The 23,666-nt window shown below is 43.0% G+C and overlaps 1 protein-coding gene across 6 annotated transcripts in view; it reads right to left on the bottom strand.

Annotated features, from left to right (window-relative positions):
• Positions 1-22,522, bottom strand: part of DAAM2 (dishevelled associated activator of morphogenesis 2) — a 240,039-nt gene extending 217,517 nt beyond the window's left edge. The window contains exons 1-2 of one of the 6 annotated variants that reach the window (XM_037895548.2): positions 22,234-22,514; positions 5,027-5,174 (exon numbers count right to left, since the gene is read on the bottom strand). The gene's annotated coding sequence lies outside the window, so the exon portion shown is untranslated. Of the gene's footprint in view, positions 1-5,026; positions 5,175-22,233 lie in introns of all 6 variants that reach the window. The other 5 variants (XM_043543512.1, XM_043543514.1, XM_037895547.2 and 2 more) reach the window with 5 other exon arrangements.
• Positions 22,523-23,666: the final 1,144 nt, after the last annotated feature.

The following is a 23,666-nucleotide window of genomic DNA, read 5'->3' as shown; positions in this document are numbered from 1 at the left end:
CTGAGCACCCTTTAAATAAATTGGGATTTGGAGCTGGATTCAGCTATTCTATCAGATGGAAAGTTAAAACATTAACACAATTGGTAGGTTTTGTAGTTTTCCAGTTGGCCAATAATGGTGTGTATGTGTCTGACACTGTCCCAGAACATACTTCTAATGAAGTTAGCTTGAAATGGAGATGGATTTGTTGGTTTACTTCCTTTTTAGAGCACCTGCAGCACCACTGACACTAGCATACTGTGGAAAGAGGGTTTAATAGTTAATTGCCGCTGCTAGAAGAGTAAAAGTTATTTGTTGTTGTTGGTCCAGCATGAAGAAAGGAGGTTTGCTTAGTTTCTCAACGAATATTTAAAAAAGGTGAATATTAAAAAAATAAGATAGTATCTAGAGCCAGAAGTCCCTCCAGATTAGTAACAGATATAAAGTAATTCAAAGTGCTGGGCCTCAACAACTGGACAGCATCCTTTGTTCAACGGAAGTCAATATAAGAACTACCTAATTACTTGTAGCAATCCTCACAGTACTACAAAGGGTACTCAGCTGCTCCAACACAAAGATACTAGCCCAAATATTGCTCTGCTAAATTAAAGTCTGCTTTGACATCACAGAAGGGCCTGAACCACAACATTCAGCTCCAGACCTGAATGTTCCCAAAGTTGGGGGACGTTTCAATCCAGGGTTAGGGATTGGCCAATCATAAAAATTCAGGCCAAGCCAAACACCAAGTTCAGATCTGGATCCAAAGGGTTTTTTTTGGTTCTTGTAGATGGCACATTGCAGCTTCCTCTCCAAGTTCTAGTCTCCCCCTTCCACACTCATTTCCTCCTCCCTTCCCAGATCCCTTTTAAACCTCTTATTCTCTATCTATTTAGATTTTGTAAGTGGCCTGTGTGAGCTAAGACAGCTGAGCCTGGAGCGAGGGGGGAAGCAGAGCTGGCACTACTAGAGCAGCTGGGGAAGGGGTCGAAAGGCAGCCTTTTATTTTTAGCCAGTGGAAAAAAAGTTTCCAAACTACTGGAGGAATGAAGGTGGGGGTGACCTAGCTAGGAATGAGGGAAAACTAAACCTTTCTAAAAGTAAAATTGTCTCCTTAGTTGATTCCTGTAACTGGGCCCACTGCCTCCCATGCACCCCTTCATGGCATAGAGGCATACTACAGGCAGGCTGACTCAGTTTCCCCTCTTGGACTGTTCAAATAGAAGCTTCCTTCAGGCTTTTTCCTTGGTCAGAAACACTTCACCTTGGGGACCAGGTTTATACATATAAAACAAACCGCAAATAATACTCAACATCCCCAAACAAAGTCCACACAACACAAGATTTCTCTTCCTCCTCCCTGCCCAGGGCCTTTCCAGTCTCTCCCAAGCCCCCCGATCTCAGGGTCTCCTCAGTAGGCACCTTTCCTTACTCACCACAATTTCCTGCACTTCCCCCTTCACTGTAGCCAGCTGCTGCCCTTTCTAGGGAATTGCCTGATTCAACCCAAGTGTGCCTCATTCCATAATCAGGGTTGGCTAGCCCCAGCCCATAAGGGGCAAGCCTCCCTGTTACACTTCCCTTACAGTTGAATTACAGCTGCTCAGACTTTACTTCTGCCTCAAAGTTAGTGAAGCACAGATCGTTGCTTTGTGAAATAGAGCACTTCTCCAATGACCCCCTCATTGCTGTGTGCTTATTTCATTTATATACTCTCCTTCCTCCCAGAAAAAGAGATTGGCATTGGGATTTAGACTCCTAAGTGCCTAAATGCCTTTTGAAAATGAGATTTAGACTCCTAAATCAGTTAGGCATTGTAATACTGAACCCAGCAATGCCTAAGTACCTTTAAAATTCTGGGCCTAAGAGACTAATGCAGTTCCCAGCTATGCACACACAGTGCCCAGTGACTTCCAGGGATATTCCCACAGTATATGTGAAGAAGGAATTGAAACCTAATATACATGAACACAGAACATAAGCATGTCCATACTGGTCAGACCAATGGTCCATCTTAGCCCAGTATCCTGTCTTCCGATGGTGGCCAATGCCAGATGCTTTCAAGGGAATGAATAGAACAGGGCAATCGTCAAGTGATCTGTCCCCTGTCATCCAGTCCCAGCATCTGGCAGTCAAGTCAAATCAATAAATCCATGAAAACAAGAAGCAACAACCTATGAAGTATCTGAGGGCATCTCACCACAGAACCAGAGAAAAATCATTTATCTCTGGGTTGGAGGACATTCCTAGTCTTGGCTCAAACACCGGGGAAGATCCTTTGGTCTGGCTGAGTTCCACTGGAGAGGGAAGAAAAGATGGCTTTAAGCTGCCTTTGTTGCTCCCTGGTCAGGGGTAGCTTTGACCATGTGTGTGACTTAGAGCAATCCCAGGGCTGCTGTAAACTATACCCACCTGTCTATGACCTCTAAGATGCTGTTCAAACAGCCAGGGAACTTAGAATTGTTCCAGCCACATGTTCTATTGCTTGACCTTACTGCCCACCACAGTGGGGGCAGGGCATGGGAATGTAGTAGAGCTACTGTACCATCCTTACACCACCAGGAATTCCTCTCCAGTCACAGGGAATTCCCAAGTAGCCAGATCTATGAGGGTTCTATCTGCTTTGCATCATCTGAGAGTAACTGGAGCAGGTTACTGGCCCAGTAACTCCTTCTCTGATCTTTGGCAAGCCACTTAAAAATCTCTGTTAAATGGGGACAACAGTACCTGCCTATGTCCCTACTTTGTGTAAATATTAGAAGGATTAGTTAGTGAATGTGGGTACAGTGTGCCATGTAAATTCTAAATACTAATATTCTGTAGCATTTACAGGCAATTTCAGTGACAGAACTGATCCCTAGTAAGAGCCTGTGATCTATTAGGAAAGAAGTTGATCTTATTATAGCAATGGATGATAAATGACATTTATTCTCAAACCACTTTGCTGCCAAGCTCTTCATCAGTTTTTGCTATTGTGCCATATTTAACCCACCCTGATTTTCCTGGACATGGCATGACTTCCCATCACACAGAAATTGTCCTACTCTGTGACGCGCACTTTCCTGAAGAACACTTGGCTTTCCTTACAGGAATTCCTGTATACTTAGGAGTCCTGGAAATGTGACAACGTTCCTACGGAAAGGTGGCTCTGTGTTCTTAGGCTTGGGGTGCTGAGTTGTTCGCTTGAAAAGCTGGTTGATCTCGAGGGGTGGACAGGAGGAGAAAGGAGGGGTTTAAAGCGGCTTTGCTATACTTGGCAGGATGACTTTTAGTGCATTAGGAATGATGCAGAGAGGCGCTAAGTGGTACACAAGTGATTAACAGTGAGACTGCATAGTTCCAGAAACAAAAACCTACATTAATATTTGGTGAAGGGGCTGACTGAGGCCCGGTCAACACTTAAAATTTAGATCAACACCCCTGCGTTGCTCAGGGGTGTGAAAAATTCACAGCTCTAAGTGCCATAGGTATGCTGGCCTAACCCCCTGGGGTAGATGTGGCTGGGCTGATGGAAGAATCCCTCTGTCGACCTAGCTACTGCCACCCAGAGGGGTGGAGTTCCTACAATGACAACGAAAACCCCTTCTATCACTGTAGGAAGTGTCCACACTATGGGACTACAGTGGCATTGCTACAGCGTCATAGCTGTGCTGCTGTAGCGTAGACACGACCTGAGATAAGAAGAGAGGCACACCCAGACCCTGCAAGACTTAGTTCCATCAGTGGTAATGTGAGCCAGAAGGAGATTCAGTATGTTTCAGGAGAGCAGCACACATTTATCTAGGAGAGGGGCCCTGATTCTCTACTCTTGTAGACCAGTTTTATACCAGTGTAACTCTGTTGAAATCAACAATTACGCTGGCTTAAAACTAGGATAAGAGAGTGAGAATCAGGGCCTAGATTCACACTCAGCTGTGGAGCAGACGCCTGGAACCATTATTAACTTGAGGAATACTGCCCATGCAGAAGGAGAAATCAATTGCCTGACGGGAGGTCCATGTTGTCAATCATGATGAATTACTTACCTTTGGTAAAGCACTTTAAAGATGTATTGTGCTGATTATTAATAGTGATGGAAAGTAAACATGTCCCTCTGCAACACATGGAATCGAGATGAAACTATTAGCAATTGGATTAAGCCTGAGTCCTGGGGCCTCATTCACCATTGACTGCACCTTGTGCAGTCATTCACACCTGTGTAATGCCAGTACCATCCCGATCTGGTAGCATTTTACACCCACATTGCGCCTTGTCAATGACATCTCAAGATGCAGGGATCATAGAGTCAGTCCCTTTCCCTTCTCAACATTTCCATTCCTGGATGATGGAGACAGCATGAGAAGAGCAGATCTGTTATTTCAGCCCCTTAGAAGACTCCTGCAAACACCATAAAAAAACCTAAATGCCAATACAAATTCCAAGACTTAAGCATTGATTACAGTTTATACAGAACTTTAGTGTACAGCCCTATTAGCAACACAGAGCCTCCTCCCTACAAACCAAAGCCTTGTAGGATTTTAAATTTCAGTGAGGAAGAAGATGGAGGAGAGGCAGCTCTTGTCCCAAGGAGTTAAAAGAGTGTTTTGTTTGCACTGGAGTCCATGGTGAGTCAAAACAAGAAAAATATTAACTCCACAGAATCAAGCAAGTTATTGAGCTATCGCTTCCAATCAGCCAGAAAAGATCTTCTCTTCTTATTCCTTAGCTTAAAAGAGAAAGTTCAACCTAAAAGCCTCCCCATCTTCACTACAACTATTACCAAGACCAACTTACAAAACCTGTCCTCAGGCCTAGCTGAAAATTGTGCTAAAGTGCTAAAAATTGGAGCGTAGATCCCAGCTGTTGGGATATGGTTATACCCTGTCTGCACTACAACTTTTAACCTTGCTATAACTGGGTGAGTGGAAAACCATCTTGTAATGAGTCCCCATATTTGGTTATAATAGACAAGATGTTCACTGTGGATAATATAATACAAATTTAAGAAACAAATAAATAAATAACTCTTCCTTCGGCCCCCTGGGCTCCCAAAAAGCAAATCAGAACTAACCTGGGTGATCCCTACAGATCCTGTTTTCCTCTCCTCACTCTCTCTGTTTGGGGTCTGTACGTTAAGTTCAGGACTGCATGGCACTAGTGTAAGAAAGGCCCACCTTCAGATGATTTAGTGCAGCTTTTATGGCAGTGGAGGTGTTCTGCTGGAGAAATAATAACAAAAAACTAGGTCCCCCTAGTGTTCTGTTGCTGCAGAAAGTACACTGATTCACTTGCTTCCAAGAGAAGTTACAAAAATCGCATTTCTGTCTAGGTTCTCATATGGCCCTCATCACTGCAGTGAGAGGCTTGATCCTGCAAGGTTCTGATCAGTCTGGCCCTGATCCAGCAGCTTATTTAAGCACATGCTTAACTTTAAATGTTTTAAAAATTCCATTGATTTTAATGGGGCTATTCATATGTTTAAAGTTAAGCATATCCTTAAATGTTTTGCTGGTTTGGGCCCAAGAACTTAACACATTGCAGGATCAAGCCCTATCTGAGCTCCTCAGCAACATCACCAAGATCTTTACAGTAGCTACAGTGACAGGGACAACCTTTCATTCAATCCATTTAGCCACCAACCTTCAGTATGGTGAAACTATCTTAAATACTGAGAGGAAGAAAAAAACCATCTGCATGAAAAGTTTAACATAGACAAAGTTGTTTATTTAATAGATGGCTCTGTCTGTCTGTCTTAGGCTTTATAGGTATCAGCTACTTTAGACAGATGAATGCTTGTATCCATTATTCAAGAGAAGCCCTAAATTATTACAAATTATTGTTACAAATTATTTTAATTGTTACAAATTATTGTTACAAATTATTTTTTATTAATCAGTTTATTCTGTTAAAAAAAAGAAGCCAAATCATTCTGCTCCAAGACATTCAGAATGCCGCTGTACTATTGCCATTCTGAGAAATACCATCAGAGTGACCTTCTCCTTGTTCTGTTCCCATGGCATTTCACTAAACAGTTTTAAGAGAAACTTCATTAAAGTCGTAGGAGTCTGTTCTCTCATGGGTCCATTCACATAATTCTCAACAATGTTAACCTTTTGGAGACTGCAGACTCATAGGGCCTGATTCTCCACTTCATTACCCCAGCTCTATATAACTCCACTGATTTTAATGGATGCCACATTAAAAACTCTGGAGACAGAAGTCCTCTATTTAACCTCAAAACTGATACAGTACAGACAGCAATGCTACCATTTCCCCTCCAAATCACCCCATCACACTTCCTCATCTTGTCCTTTAGTGACTTCCCCTCAGGTAAAATAACAGAGTAGCCTACATGGCCCATTTAATCCTGGGCCTCCGCACAATTGACAGTAGTGGTGACGGCTTTTGTGAGGTGGACATTGGGCCACTGGAAACTGGACTAAGCTGCTGCTACCTCGATACTAAGGTACACTGAAGAGCATAAAGTAGCAGGGCTTATCCAATCTATCATCAGGCCCTTTCACTGCCTCAGTTTGCCCTTCATGAGCTACCCAATAACCACACATAGGGACCCATGTCATTCAAGTGCACCCCTTTCTTGGGATTCTATAATTTATTAAAACCACATCACAGTTCAAATGTCAGCTTAAACCAAAGCCACTCTTTTCTCAGCTCTACAGTTTCTTCAGCCCCTTGCTGGCTCAATATTTCCTTCCCACTCTGAAGTCCTGCTGCCTGGTATTCCTTCCACCACATTGATATATAAGCCATATAAACTTCTTAAGGATTCTGGCCTCTGCCCCTCATGGCAGATAGCTCCAGCCAGGCCTTTCCATCTGACTGGTGTAGAAAGTGACTTCCCAGGTCTTCTCTAACCCTAAGTCTCTAACAGGTTTTTACAGTTCTTTACAGGCCGACGCCATTGCTTACATGTTAGTTTGAACGTTCCCAGGAAAGCTCAGATGTGGATTGGTGTCTCTCAAAGTTCATTGTCAGCTTAAGTGTTTCTTGATTGGGCACTTACTGAGAATAGTCTTTTCTCAAGTAGCTGACCAAATGCTTCGCTGGGGCTACTTAAAAACAAACAAGTACATAGCCAATATTAATAACTTCGAATACAAAAATGATACACACATACAGACAGCATAATCATAACCAGCAAACTACAACCTTTCCATCGACACCCGACTTGGCCTCCTCCATACAAGACCAGGTGGAACAATGATCTATATGGTCACAGTTCCTGTCAATAACATCCCCAACACACTCCCCAACACACTCGTGGGCCCAGATCCTAAAAGGTATGTAGGCACCCAACTGCTATTAATTTCAATAAGCATTAAACACCCTTAAAACCCTGAGCCCCACCAACTGAATTCAGGCTGCCCTTATATTCTCCAACAGGCCTGATTCCTAGTCATGTACTTCCATCACATGACACCTGGACTGAGAGGTAAACTAGTCATAATTGAGGTTGAACCCAACACTCGCTTAAAGGCTCAGCTCACTTTGTGACACACAAAAGGGCAAAGAAAAGGACAGCAGAGACACAAAATGCAGATTTTGTCACTGTGTATTGTGGTAGTGCCTAAAACTGGGGCTTAGATGTTTAAGTCTGGGGGACGGGTACCTAAATACATTTCTGGATCCAGCCTGAGTGCCTGAGTTATCCAATTCACTTGTATTTACTAAAACCACATATGTGGTCAAAATAATCATCATGTAAAGTCCTATGGGTCACACTACAGATTTCAAACTATTATATCGACTGGCTTTATACTCCACTGGGTATTGAAACTAAACCCTGTCTTGACTAGTAACATTGTTCCCATAGTAGCTAATGTACTTCAAAGAAGGGTCGGGGGGGGGGGGCGGGGGGAAGAGACAGCCAAGAAAAAAGTGGTATAAATAAGATCCTTCACGATGTGAGGGGAGTGAAAGCATTTTATTGGCATTTATTTGGGATGACCTGCATAACCCACTCATGGTCTAACCACTTATGAGCAATGTGGTCACCCCAAACACATTGAAGTAAAAACTTTACGGAACCTTACACCTGCATTCATCTGCTCACTCTCTGTCTCATTGGTATAAAAAACACATTCCCTATTTTTTAATAGAGAGAGTTAAAATCCTCTTTTTAGATTTTCAACTAGAGCAATATCCATTAGTATTTCTATTGCTGAATCTAGCTGACTGCAAAGACTACACTACCTTTTCTAAAGAGACACTCACTCGTTATTGAGACATTTCATTTAGAACCAAACCTCTGTGGGAGGAGGTATGATCTAGTATTAGAGGAAGGGTGTGGAAACACACTACAGAGGTTCTATACCCAGTTCTGCCACTGACTCTATGCATGACCTTGGGCTAATCACACAGGGATAACTTTTCAGAAGGGCAAGAGTAATTTGCACCTGCAAAATGTGTGCCAGCATTTTTATATCCACAGCTGAATTGTGAATGCAAATCTGAGTACTTGTACCCCCAGCTATCAAGCTGCAAGGGAACTGGGTAGTTAGTGGTGAAAATAATCACATTTGTGGTCACAATTAATTTTGTGGTCGCAAAATGTGGGTTCAAATTGTCCCTCAGCCCCAAAAACAAGGACACTTGGCCTCAACTCTTCTAAAAATATACCCCTAATTCTCTCTTGCTCTGGTTTCCTCATAGGTAAAATGGGACTAATACACTGTAATACACTTTGAGATTTTTGGGTAGAATGTGCTTTGTATAAGTGTAAATTGTACATTATACAATACTCTCTGTATTTCTCTTCTTCAGATTTTCTTCATTATTGGGGACATTTGCATGAAAACAGTAACGTTGTTTCATAAAAGTTCATTTGTTTTGTTTTGTATTCTTGAATTGCAGTCAGAATCCTTTATTTGTGACAGCATAGTAATTGCCACAGCACCCATTCATAATGTTATAAAGAGAAGGTACTGACGACTTTTTAGCCAAGTGTTGATGAGGAGGAAGGTACAGGAAGGTCCATTAACAGTAGAGACACCAAAGTCAGAGCTTCATATTTGACCTTCCTCCTATCCTGCTCCTTTACTGAAATTCCCAGATCCAACCCATCCCTATGTCATTGCCATGGAGCCTGATCCCTTGTCCGTACCTAATCCAGATCTGAATTCAAAGGCTATCTCTTTGCCTCTTCCTAACAGTACTAGTTTCCGGTTCAGTGCACTGGCCATAAGTACAATATATAAAGAATATTTTTGTTCCACTGTTCAAGACATTAAGTTGATTCCCCATCTCTTAACCTGCCTCATCCCAGGTCAGCCACATTTCTATTCCCTGCCCTTTGCTATGATGGAGGACTTGCCTCTTGCTAATCCAGCCGCTTCCTAAAGCCTGTGGTCCTTGAATGGGTTCTTGTTATACAAAGTCTTCTGGGAAGCCTCTTCTTGCAGCCTTCACTGTTGGGATCAATTTCTGGTGAGCAGGGGTGTTCTAGGTCTAGCTATGCCTTATCCCACTTCCCACACCCAACGGATGGGTTTTCAGAGGAGAGAGCTCTTCTATTTGGGCAGCTTCTTACTGCAGCAAAACTCCACAGCCCAAGTCAGTGCATATCTGCTAACACTTCAGTTGGTCTCCCATTCAGCCTATGGTTGAAGCTGTCCCTGAAAAACGTAAGGGCAAGATTGTGCCTGGCTTTGCATAAATGCACATGGTTGGGGAGAGGGCCCAAAGACCCTTCCCTTCATTCCCATGCCTCTGCAGAGGAGCCACTCACAATCCTGGTCCTTGCTTTCCTGGGTAGTCTAGTACTGACAGAGGCATTAGATTCTGTAAAGGGGATAGAAGGGGTGGGGCAAATGTGGGACCAAGGTCCCACCTCTCCAGCAGAGCACCAGCCAGAAGAGGTAGGCTGTGCTTTGTAACAGGGGCTAGCAGCGGGCACTGCTCTCAAAGGCTTTGTGCCTGCCTAAACTGCTACTGGGACAGTAGGCCTCCGCATCCTTAGCAGCACCACCACTATGGCATTGTGTCTTAAATCCACAGTCAGCTCTAAGTGATTTGCTTGGGAGGGTTGGCAGGGAGGCAGGGGGCGGAGAGGATTAATGTCAAACTTCTTCGCTTGATGCAAATGCCAGTCCCCTTGAGTGTTAATTAAACCTTCCTCTGCACAGACATATTTTGCTTAAGAAACGTTTACCTTTCCTTTTTTTATAACCTTATGAAAATTTGGGAGGAATGCAAATTGTTTTGTTTTCCATCTTCCTGTGACGACAGCAATTTATTTATAGCCAGAAACCAGAGGACAGTTCTCACGTGGCTGCTGAAAATGAAAACAGCATGTGGGGTTTTGTTTTGTTTTGCTTTTATGCCTTTGCAGTTCCAATCTCTCTCTGCATTCCCTAAATCCTTGTTATTGTAACCAGAGCCACATTTCACATTGCTACAATTCCAGGGTTATGTAAATTCTGAGGGCTTTAAAGGAAAGGGCCTGCACACTCCGTGCTGGGCCATGGGGAAGTTGACACAAACAGTTATGGCTGACAGACAGGGATGGGCAAAGATATTCAGATAAAATAAGAACAGACAGGAAATTTTGGTCAAAACTCCAGAGTGAACCTGAACTGAACGTCTTTTTGAAAGGCATAAAAGTTGCATTAACTTTATCATCCCAGCATTTTCATTTTTGCGCATCTCTGTGTAGCAAGGGAACCTTTGGTTAGACGTTTTAGAAACCCTTCATTTGGTCTCTATCAGTTTCTACTGGTCTGTACTGGTTTCTACTGGAGGATCAGTAATTACAAGAACCAATAGACTTTTTAATATACGAGCATAATTTTTACAGTCATCATGAAATACATACAGTACATTGAATATATTTACAGTCATCATGAAGACCTTTATTTTATATTAAACGAGAATAAAAACATGAACAAATCTTAATGAAAGAGCAAGAGAGAGAGCACAATGTGTGTGTCTTCTCTTCAGCAGGCTGCATCTCAACACAAGGGCAGCTGCATTTGCTGCAAGTCAGGGGAGGGGATCTTCTCCTTTTAAAGGTGCAGTACATACCATTCATCTGTGTGCTCCTGAGTAACAAAGTTGCAAACCTGACTATCTGTGAATTTCCATATGGCCAGGGGCAAATCAATGCTTGTCTCTGACTCCATTTCACTAAAATACAGATAATAACACCTGCCTCAGACAAATGCCAGGAGGCTAGGCAGAAGCTCATCTCAGACCTCAATGTTCGGAAAACTCAGCTAAATATAAAAGATGTATAACTCACCTTTCTCGCCCTGTCCCCACTCCAGCTCTGAACCATGTTGAACTTGTTATCCAGAGAGGCCCAAACCAAACACTCCAGACTTGTGTGATTGTCTTTGTAAGGCATAGTGCCTCCTGGTTGCTGAAGGATAGTAATGAGAGCAGTGGGAATTGCTACATCTTTAAAAAGGTCTGGCCAGGGCCTCCCAGAATTCTCCTGCCAACACTTGCTAATGTGCAGGGAGTGAGGGGACTGTGGCTCCCCCTGACATGCCACCTCTAGGGCCATTCAGTGTTCCACACAGCCCTAGCAAAAGTATGGTTGCCATTAGGGGACAGGGTTTCCTGCATCCTCTCCCCGTCTAATGCATATACAAAAAGCCACGCAAGATAACTTCCCTAACATAGTCAACCAAGAAGCAGTGCATTCTAAAAGTGTGATGTACTGCAGAGCCTCACAGCCACACTCAGTGATCAGCTGGGTCTCTGCTGAACCACTGCTTAGGAGTTTCAAACAGTTTCCTGGTGTTTATTAAATGGTCAGTATGATGGGAGGAGAGCTCTTATTAACAGAAAAATGTTCCTACTCAGCTGATAGCCAGTCCTGCTGCACAGATGATGGTAACTGCTATTGTTATGAAAAATATAGCAATTTAAAAAAATAAAATCTAATGACCTACTTCAAGACTTGCTGTTAAACAAGATTCTTGCACGGCTCCGGAGGTTATATCAGTTTTTCATGTGTAATTTTTATTCAATGGGAACCAAGACCTGCTGCATTCTCATTCTGGCTCTGATCTTGACTATCTCTGTGACTTTAGGCAAGTGACTGAATCTCTCTGTGCCCTCCACAACTCCATTTTAAGTGAATTGGAGGTATGGGTGCTCTGTGTGTCTGAAAATTAAACCTTAGGGGCCCAATCCAGTCCGCACTGACATCAACTAGAACTCAAAAACACCATAGGACATGATGGTTCAATTCCAAATATGCCTCCTACCATCCTCTTCTGCAGATTTCAGTCTCTTATTTGAAATTGTCAGGAAAGAGTTCAGAGTTTAGATGTTTGTAGACATCTAAATCATCAACACCACTTTCTGCTTCATGCTGAGTTTTTAATCACAGGTCTCCCATCCAAGTACTGACCACGTTGCTTAGCTTATAGAATTTAATAAGCAAGCAACTGGGAGTTGGCTACAGCAGCAGCCTAGCCCTCACCTGCAGCTCATTAGTTTCCATATTGGAGTTTACAAATGTCTTGTCCAGTTGCATACGCCTTGATTGATGTTGCTTGGTTCAGCATAGCCAGCCAGGCAAACGCAGGAAAAGAGGCTGCTTTTAGACCTGTGACACAGTCTGCCCACAGGAGACCTTCTGCAGCTCCCTGGTACAGTTCAAGAGAGCCAGAATCATAAAATGTTGATAACCTATTGTCATGCAGAACAGACCGTACAACAGAGAAGCCTGAAGAAATGGGCCTATAGGAAAATCTCCCCACAGATATCAAACATTTATGATGAGTTTGAAATTTAAAGGCCCGTTCTGGCCCAACAGGTCAGTGTGGCAGAGCTCTGCTTAGGCTTGGGTTAGATGGCCAGTCCCACACCACAAGGGCAGCACCATCAGCTGCTGGATAGGAAGGGATGGGCAGAACAAGTGGCTGTGGTTGGGAAGGTGAAGGCAGTGGTAAGGGAAGTGGAAGCAGTGCTCCAGCAGGGTTATGGAGAACCCTTTCCTGAAAATTTTCCTCCAGTAATTCAGTATCGCAGCATCTCCTGAGCTGCTACTTTTTCTCCCTCGTGCCATCACCTACACTCACAAAACTCAAGCACGACAACGAAAACTTCTGGGATAGGCATGATGAAAATGACCCAAACTAAGGAGAGGTGAGAGTGTACCTCTGAGGATGGGGGAAAGTCTGCCAAAAGATCACTGGGAGTAACAGATATGCAGAAACTAAAATAATGCAATGACTAATGCATGCTTGTGTGATGAATATTTAAAAGCGAGTCCTCTCTTTTAAGGAACTTGCACACAGACTGTGGAACAAACTCCTCAAGTCCTGGTACTGCTGACTAGAACCAGTACTGCATTCTCTGTTACCCTGAAGTTCCCAGGGATGCTGTTCAGAAGCAGTGTTGTGCTTACTTACCTGAAGACCCAGAACTACCAGACCAATCTAGCATTGCATCTGTATGACATTCAGTGGGTTCAAAAAACTTTTCTAGGCACTACAGAGCTGTGAGTTGCTTCTTATGAACCCTGAACCCGGAAGTGGGTGGTACGAATTGTGCTAGATTATGTACAACAAATGTAGAAACTCAGCCAGGCTTGTGGTCCTTTGGGTCATTCAGTTTAAATATAAAAGTTGGAAAACATGGCTTCCACATTCATGGTGTGTGAGCTGATCTGTTAACAAGAAACAGAACCAGTTTGGGAGCACTGTACCCAATCCTCATGGAAGTGTCCATTATTAACTAAAGGACACCAGCAGTTAATGGCAATGTAGATTTTGCACTGATCATTCAGCAGAAGCAAAGTCAAGATTCAGAATAACATGACTTCAGTGGAAGTTGAGAGCACTCACCATCCCTCAGGAGATACAGCACGTCACAGGACCCGGTTCTAAGTTTCCAAACCCATTCTAGTTTGTTTGTGGTTTAGGTTTATTTTTATTTTTTTGTCTAAAAAAGTACATTATCTGATTCAAGTGGAAAAGAAAGTCCCAAGGCCCCTTGATATGTCAGTCAATAGAAGTTGAATTCTATTGGCCAATTGCACCATAGGAATCTGGAAGTCCTTCTAACACCCTTGGCCCTGGTATTGAGGTGCCCAGAAACAACTATTCCTGGTGTTGTTTTATCAGAGCTCAGGGACATACTTCCCAATAGGCCAGTTAGGTCAAAGTTCAGGGCAACATCCAAGAGTGAAAAGAAAGAGAAACAAAAGGAGATACACAGGATTTTTCACAACCTGTTTCTATTTTGATTTGCCTTGGTCACACATGTCACTGTGGCCTACTGGGAGCTCTCTAATCACTTGCACTTTGTGTCCAATGCAGTCTGCAGTGTACTTAGAATGCTTTCCCTTTGATTAATGCACCATCAGTACCTGGGGCTAGCCACAGGGAATGGGGGCAAGTTAACTTCCTGCTGTCAGGTGAAGCAGGCAAGGATACAACATTTACAGTCTTACCGCAGTGCAATTGACAGGCATGGATTAACCATCTCTTTTTTGAGTCAGTGCATTGTACAGAGCTGGACTATCATGTCCCTGCTCCATAACATTCTGGATAGACATTAGAGACCATATTTCAGCCCAGCTTTGTGTGAGCCTCCATTTCTGTACATGAAAATAATTGCAGGTGCAGCAAATGTCACTTAGTTGTCTAAATCCTTGATTGTTCTTGCAAATCCAAGGCTAGAAGACCTGAAATATAGCAAAAATTATTTTGATGCCATTTGCACCTGCAAAAATGGAGCCCAATGATTGAAAACTTAGTTCCGAGTCTCAAGGTGCTACACTCTCCGCATGTGCATTTTATGAAAGGTGCAAGGATGTTATGTGGAAGCGATAACATTTCATAATACCAGTTTTCATTTAGTTCTTTCTCAGACAAGTAGAAGCTTGGTCTGAATGAGGGCTGAGTAAAATCAAAGTAAGGGCCTCTGGAGATGGCCCACTGGGTGTGAGTATTAACATTGTCTTTGTGATTAATACAGGAGATAGTGAAGTGAATTGTTCCTTATAAAATTTTGCCTCCATTTAAAGCAAAAAATATGTCATGCAGGGCAGTTGGACATTTAGACCTGAACACGTGTCCCTCAGAAAGTACATGAAGCTATTCTAGATAGGCCCAGGCACAGCTGGAAAATTATTCATGGGTTCCCTAAGAAAAATTTCACCTACTCAGAGTGTGCATCTGCTCTTCTCCCCAAAGCTTAACAATGCTGAGTGCTAGAGACTCTGCTACACTCACATAGGCTAGCTGCCTGACTCCTGCTGATGATGAAAGGTTAAGGTCAAGCTTTGAACTTCTGTCACCAGCAACATAGTTCAGGACCTCTGCACCAGAGCCACAGGGATTCACTCATCGGGACATCTGACCCTCAGGGCAGTAAAAATATGGAAAGAAGCAATGAGGACATGTTCATATCTCAGTAGGACACAGCTGGAGAACAGTCTGTATTGGCAGGGCCCTGATGTTGTTATAACTTCCGCCCTGTATAATAGTGTCAAAGGAGGCTGACAGATCAGAAAATAGGCAAGAACCACAACTGACTGTCTCACCATGCATTCAGCTGCTGGCATCACAGTTTAATTGGCTCCCGCTGTATACGTGGCTTTGAAAGTAGCAAAGGACTAAAGTCTCCTTATGTTTGGTTAAGATGTTGCTTTCTTTAATCTGATGTGCAGACAACAAAGGAGTCTCCTGCATGGAGGGGGTCAGGATTCTGCTGAGGTGGATTAAAGCAGGGGACTCATATCCTAGGCATCCAGACAACATGGCCAGCAGTGAGTCAGTGAGAAATCAAGACCCCATTTGCACTAACATACTGCCTGTTGCGGAGAATGTTCATCAGCGGAACTAAATCTTAAATCACCCTCTCTATGGAGATGTCAGCAATTGTTTTGTCCTGTTCACTCTAGCAAATAAACCAATCTCAGCCAATTGGGGCAGATCCATTACTGATAATCATTGTCAACAATGGACCAGTTTCCTAGTGTAGACAAGAATCTATCTAGGGGGAGCAGAGAGGAAAGATCAAAAATCAGTACTGGAAGAAGAATGGAAGGTAACATGCATTGAAAGTGATGAACATGGAATCCCAGTGAAGGGAAGCTAGATGGGGGGATGATTTGTTTTCTTGGGGGGAATGTGTGATTTTGGTGGATCTATGCCATAGTTAGTCATAATGTGTATCTGCCAGCTGGTAGGCTAAGAACAGTACTGCCAGGAAGTTTCCATTATAATCTCCTATTTCGGTTGTTCATAACTTTGGCAACCAAAACACACCTCGCTACTCCCTACTTAAAGTAACTTGAAAAATATAGTTCTCTAAACTATATCTTCTTTCTTTATCCTCCCTCAACCTCAGGTGTATAGGGAAGCCATAAGTTTCTGCCATTTATTTCAGTCAAGTTGGTCTGCTCAGGCTTCTGAATGTCATGTTAATAGATCTGGCTTCTTTCCGTATTGTTCTGCATAACGTTTTTCTAGGTTGCCCTCTTTCTCTCTTTCCAGGTGGTGTCCAAATTATCACTCACTGTGGAAGTTGTGTTGGTGGCATCCTTAAAGTGTGTCCTAAATATGTCCATCGTCGTATTCTCACCATATCTGATGCTTTAGATTGGTTTGTTCTACTTAGAATTTCTAATGTTGCAAGAAACCCTTTCCAATGGACTTTGAAGATCTTCCGCAGGCATTTATTTTGGAGTGAGTTGATCTGCTTATCAATTTATGTTGTAGACTTCGTGACTCTGCTTCATACAAGAGAACAGATATGATGGCAGTGTTAAAAAAATTGTATTTTTGTGTCAGTGCCCAAGATGCTCCTTTTTCTATTCTTGACAAGTTTATGAAAGTAGTTTGCTGCTCTTGATATTTGTTGCTTGACATCTAGCAGGGTGTCACCAATATTGCACAGCTCAATCCCTAGATAGTGAAAATGACTTATTTCTTCTAGCGTTTCTTTGTCCGCTCTAATGGTTCATTTTGGGGACACTGGTACCCATATATTGATGATGAACAACCAACTTGCTTTGCTGTATTTGCCAAAAGCTAGGTCTTTTCTTCCAGGTTTCCTGGAAACACATCTTCAGTCCAGGTCTTAAAAATTAAATGGTATCAGTGTAGCTTGACTCAAAGAGGCTGGACATTTTCCACAAGTCTCTGTGTAAGTTTTAACCTGTCAGGACTTCATAGCTCATAAATTCAGTCATCAAACAGCTAAAAGCTTTTTTCTCCCCCTTCAAACAAACAACGAAAAAAATCTAGGTTTGTTAGCTGTCATGAATCAACAGAAACACACGCTAAAAACACTCCTTTGTTTACAGTCAACTTTTTAAAAAATCCACCAAGGACAGAGAATTGACAAGAGCTTCTGGGGCTCAAAGCTCGGCTTGACACTCAGTTCAAATAAAAGCTGAACTGGGCAGGAACATGTGTCGCCAGCATTTGAGTCATCTTGGGACACAGCTAAGAGAAAAATTCTTCTTGAACAAAAACAAATGTGAACTTCAAAGCTTGTGACAAGAAATGTCGACTTTAGAGATTATTGCTTTGAGGCCAGCAAGTAAGCAAGCTTTTGCTATTTAGGGAAGGAGTTCATTCCATTTTGGTGGCAATGTGTGATGGGCCCTGGAAAGTTTATCTAAAGCTTTTCCCAGCCTCTTGAGGTTACCTCTCTTTCTCCCTCTCTACTCCTTCCAGTCAAGTCGTATCCATTGTTCCTTACCTGACCCCCAGCTCCAATTTCCATAAGTTCCTCTGACCCCAGACCTGATTCCCTCTTCCTACCTTAAACAAGTCTCTCCATTCCCCTTTCTGTGACTCCAGGGAAACCCCTACCTTTGATTGCAAATCCTATCAAAAGGGTCTCAAGTCTCGCTTTCTCTCTGTATGGCTCTGAGTAGCTTCTCTATTCAAATCCCACAAACTTCTGGATTTCTCTGGGTCAGATGCACTGCCCCACCTCCCTCCAACACTCCAAAACTCATGAGACCAGAAGGCAATATCTGACACAGCAGAGATCACCTGACATGCCAGGACCTCAGTGATTAGATACCAAGGTGACAGACACTTTGCATATTAGAGGGACTCTAACATGGACCACAAAGCAAACACTACATGGGAGTTACAAATTCTACCAGAAAAACCATTGTGAGAAGCTATTACATGACCATTCAAGAGATCAATATGTGAGAGGAGAACTGACATCCAAAAGCTCTCGAGATTTCTCTAAGCTTGGACACTGACTCACTGGACCCAATTCTTCTATTACTTACATTGCTGTAAATCAGGAGTAATTCCATTGACTTCAGTGGGGTTACACCAGTCTAAAACTGGTGTAACAAGAATCAAACTCACTTTGTAGGTTTGGCATTGTCACTTAAGCCAGCATGTACAAAAGTAGCTTGCAATTTTGTGTGTCGCAGTTTGTGTGTCTAAGTGTCTTAAACTGGGGCCCAAAAATAAAGAGACCCAGAATGTGGTCCTCAATTTCTCTGGGCCAAATTCTGCTGCTATTTGAACTTTACAATAGAAATGTGAAGTAAGTTCATTGAAGTCTCTGGGGTTACTAAAGATTTTCACTGGGTGTAAAGGTGAGCAGGTCTGTGCCTCAGTTCACCCATTTTTTCAGCTGGAGACAATGGGCCAGATACTCAGTTGGTGTAAATTGGAACTCAGTTGCTGCTATGCCAGTTTACATCAGCTAAGGTTCTGGCCCAGTCGTATTAACTTACTGGGCTTTCAGGAGCATTTTGAGACACAGTTAATGTCCGCACAGCACTTAGAGGTTAACAACCCTGATCCTGATATCACTTACACAAGTGTAAATCAGGAGTGATTCTATTGAAGTCAATAGAGTTACAGTGGTATAAAACTGATGTATATGAAAAAAGAATCAGATCCAATACATGTTATTACAATGCGTATTACCATGACCAACCTACTGGAATGGCAGCACATCAAAGGAGCCACATTTTGGGGAAGGAGAGTGGAGAGAGGAAAAAGCCTAAAGAGATACCTCTGTCCATTTGTAATTGGATAAAAAACATGAAAACAAACATATGTTTCATTTGATTAAAAACAGAGCAGTCAGTTTTTGTTTGGTTTAGGAACATGCTGCTTTTGCCTTGGTGGGTCAGATCTCCATAGGACTGGCCTGAGTTTGAAAATTCGCATTAATTAAAGAGCTGAAAGCCAAATCTCCCACACAGCTTTACCCTTAGTGTCAGGAAATGGGGTCCTCCCATTTCTCAACGATTAGGCTGCCCTAAAATGGCTTGATATGCTCTTAAGATTCCACAAAAGCCCATGGGAATCTTCCAATTGCTGTGGGAGAAGGATCAGAAACAGAAATGCTCCATCTGGAGGATGACTACATGAGACTGCTCAACTCTAGCAGGATCTCAGTCTCTGCCTGAAGAAAAAGAGTGGATTAGAAAGTTTACAGTCAGTGTTCCTTGACAACAGGCCCAGTCTGGCTGGAAAGATTTTCCACTGATTTCAATGAAAGCAGGATAATATCCTAGAGATACAGAAAACGCAGCTAAGGTAAACTGCAGGTATAGCACCAGCAAGCAAAACATTACAGAGAAACAAGATGTTAAAAGGTTAAACTGCTTACTCAGCTTTGTAAGATCACGTGATTGGATTTACAACACACAGTGAAGATATTTTAAAACTTCAGGGTCACACAATGATTGGCATGAAGATTTTATTGAGAAATTATCCTGCTGCACCCTGAAGCCAGAACCCAACAAAGAAACCAACACTGTCCTTTTGAGACAGCATTTGCTTTCTACGGCCTTCCAAAATTCTCTCTCCCTTTTACGGTTAGTGCCTATCAATGAAGCAACCAAGTGCAGGCTCTCTCTGTTGAAGTAATCTGATCCATATTGGGGATCACATTTATATACAGCTCACCCACTCCTTCTGGGGCACCATACTTGTCTCCTATCATGTCAGTGGCTCCCCTTCCCATTTCCCCCCCAGCAGCTGTACATGTAGCACTGCCTCCCTGGGGACCATTATGGAAGATCTCTTTTCCCTCTAGCCTCTTCCAAGCTTTCAAACCTCTACAGGGAGAGTTGCTCACTGGCCAGCTGCTCAGGTGGGGGTGTACGGAAAGAAGAGAGACATGATCAGCTCTTCCTCACTAGCTCCTGAATGTGAAGTTTTCTCCTCTATCCCCTGCCAGCTCCAGCTCCAGCTCCAGCAGCCCAGTATGGTATAGAAGTGCTTCAGTGCCAGCCTGAGTCACTGCTGAGCCACCTGAAATTGTCTGTCTAGTCATTGTTACCCTCGTTAATTGTGTCAGCGTTTGCTGGAGAAAACATTTTCAGCTCCTAACAACTTGTAAAACCCTTTTTAACTGGTTTTTCTTCATGTTGCCAGCCAGCCAGTGCAATTAGGCTGTTGTGAAGAAATGCTTCTTGGAAAAGCAGCTGCCTAGTTACTGGAAATAAAACCCAATGAAAAATAAATAGGGAAGGTTGAATGCTGCTGTGCTACGCCAGCATAAACCCAGAGCTAATACCTTAGAAGTCACTTGATTTAACTCCAGATTTACACCAGGGTAAATGACAGCAGGATTTGGCCCTCAGCACACGCACAATCATGTTCTTTTTAACTTAATTTAATTTAATTTCCTTCAGCTCAGGCAAGCTTGTATTGCATGGCATGGCATAGCTCTGTTGGATTAGCCCTTGAACATCTGTCCATTGAAACAGTGCCCCATTTCATTAGCTGGTGTAGGCATTACACCACGCACTCAAGCACAGAGGGAGATTCCTGCAGCTACTCTACGTACAGAAACTTGGATGTACCTGATTTAGCTTAAAAGAGCCAAAAGGTATTTTATTTCGCTTCTCCTCATCCAATTCTATCCCCCCGCCACCCACTCACAAGAAGAAACGTATTTGTAGACTTATTGCATTACAGAAACAGCAGCCCAGTTAGCACTGACTTGAAACAGCCTTTTTTGTGGTTGCTTGTTTGTTGAAGCCAATTTCTGACATCACTGACATGGTACAAATCACATCAATTCTGCTGCTCATCCCAACTCATTAAACAGCATTGCCTTTTCTTACAACACCTGCACTGATCAAACTCCCCCTCAGTTGTAATGGAGTTTGTCTTTTTCAAATCTCATGTTAATGAGGTCAGTGTCACCAAACATGTACCAAACTCTCCTGTCTGTCCGGGCAAGGAAATCTAAATCTTTATTCACTTCAAAGCTCTGGTTAGAAAGAAAACAGAATCTAAGCAGAGATCTCATTGAACAACTCAGTCTGGAGTCAGCAACGTCCAGGTCTGTTCAGAACAGCTATTTCATGCTGCAGATGGAGAATTGTGCAAGTGAATCTGTGTATGTACAGAGGTGGCTAATTTAATTGCACTAACATTGAGTACAGCGTGTTATTCAATTTTCATAAAAAATAAGTACATAAAATCTTTGTCCTACAGTGAATATGCCTTTTTTTTTAACAGAGAGGGCTTCACAAATTGCTTGAGAATCCTTTGGGTTATGTTATAAAGGTAGAAAAAAACCTGTTTTCATTGGGATCAGAATGCTGGTCTATGCTGTCAATCCCTTAATCTGTTGTCCCTGGGGACACACCTGCTCCCCTTCTTTCTACTGTGAGTCTTTCCTTGCTGCAGTAGCTGCCTTCCTCAGGGATGCCCCAGAAAAGGGTACAGTTAGTTTTCTGACTTGAGAGTTCTCAATTCCTTCCTTCTATATAATTACCAAGCTCCCCCAGAGAGCCAATGGCACAAGGTTATACAGCACTGAGGTGCTTGGTATTCAGGATTTAATAAGTATTATCTAATAAGCATTTAAGTATCTGCTCCCCTAAGAAGCCTGATAAACAGGATTGGACAGAACTACTCCGTCCACTGTCACAGAGCCCGGAAACTGCTTTGCTTCTGACACTGAAAGAGGAATCTCTCACTGCTGAGTGTTAGGAATGAAAGGGTTAAAAATAAATTACATGATGTGAAAAAGTTGAAGAAAGTTGTATCTTGCCTGGGGTTTATTTGGGGTTTAACTGTCCTGCTACCAGAACATTTCAATCCCCTATTCATTTGGTAGCTTTCCAAAAATCTCTCTCTCACATGCACACACACACACACGCAGCGTGAAAGCTCTGTCAGCCCCTGTGTGTACACTTGAGAGAAACAAACACCCAAACCTGAATCATCCGAGCTCTCAAACTGTCTCCAGATTGTTTTAGAAAAGAAAGGAAAGCAGGGCTTGCCTGAGCTTTTTTCATAAAGAAATGAGAAGAGGTGCTGCAGCAGCCGCACTTACATTGTAGTCCCCATGTCTCTGCGCAGTTCCCCCCTTTCTGCAGTCCTATAATCCACACAGAGCAGTGCTTGTCCTTCTCCTGTAGCTCCCTGCACAGTACTGTACTCGGATTGGAACTGCTGCTGTTTTCACTTTCAGACCAGCCTCCCGCTCCGAAGCCTCTGACGTCAGGCAGCCTCTAAGAGATATTTATGGCATGAATGGTTTAAAGTTTCCCTAGGTAGAGGTTGGATTGCAGTTCTTTGGGATTTCTAGTTTTCACACTTAGATGGAAAACCTCCCAAAGGGGAGGGTGGGAGTCTGGGAGGGGTATATATGCGGGGGGAAGGGGGGTGGAACAGTAGGAGGCAGACAATGAAGGCAACTGTTTCAGAATCTGGCAAAAGAAAACTCTTGCTCCTTTCTGCCTTCTGTAAATACATCTAGGTCCAGGAGGCAAAAATCTTCCATACCGGGCCCCATTTGCAATAGCGGTTTTTCTGAGGGTGCCTCAATTGCAGTGTGCAATCCACAGATGCTATTCATATTGTGCCTGTTGCATTTGGCAAAGAGGGCTTCTTTAGCATACCACACCCTATGCCACTGGACTATCCCTCTGCTGCTTCACGCCTGTGACAGGACTTCAGTTAGGGATGAATGAATTAGTCCTTCCCAAGCTTCTCCCAGTCTGTTCCTTTTGCCTTTCCCACAACCCCTTCCAACTGTCTGCCCCTTATGTCTGGAAAAGCCTCCTCATGAACGTATGCCCAGCTCACTCTTTGTCTTCCTTCAGAATACTGCTAACCCCCCCATCCCAAGGAACATTCTAGTGCAAGTGGCAATCCCTCACTCTGTGTTTGCTCTGTATTGTATTCTACCTAGACACAGCTCTCTTTCTGAAGCAGGGACCTGGTATTTCTTCAGCACAGCTCACATATTGCACAGTGTGGCACAATTTACCTGCTGTGCAGGGTGTATACTTCTGAGGCTATATAAAGAAGCAAAAGAATTAGAACCAATCCGCTCTTAAGAAGTAGCATCAATATACAATTGGACTTGAAGAGCTAAATTTACTCCTGATGTAATCCTATTGAGGTAAATGGAATTACACCAAGGATGAATTTGGCCCCAGAACCTTAAAGCACTATACAGACATTAACTAATTAATCCTCAGATCCATGCTGTGAGGTCAGGAAGTATCATTAGCCCTGTTGTACAGATGAGGAAACTGAGGCCCAAATTTGTCCAAACCCACTAAGTGTGCCTGTGTAAGACTCCAGAACTGAAATGAGCTCCCATATCTACTGAGAGGTTCAAAATTTTCAAACTCCCTCTGTGCTTCCTAGTTCCATGTGGGATGAGAAGCATCAACAAACCGTGAAGCAGGTTTTCCTTCCCCATTTCAGACCAGAACAAAACCGGAAGCACTCAGAATACCAGGACAAAGCCTGTCC

Source organism: Chelonia mydas, chromosome 3 (assembly GCF_015237465.2).
Source record: "Chelonia mydas isolate rCheMyd1 chromosome 3, rCheMyd1.pri.v2, whole genome shotgun sequence".
NCBI classification, from domain to species: Eukaryota; Metazoa; Chordata; order Testudines; family Cheloniidae; genus Chelonia; species Chelonia mydas.
The sequence above is the reverse complement of the archived record's forward strand: the minus strand, read 5'-3'. Positions and strand labels throughout refer to the sequence as shown.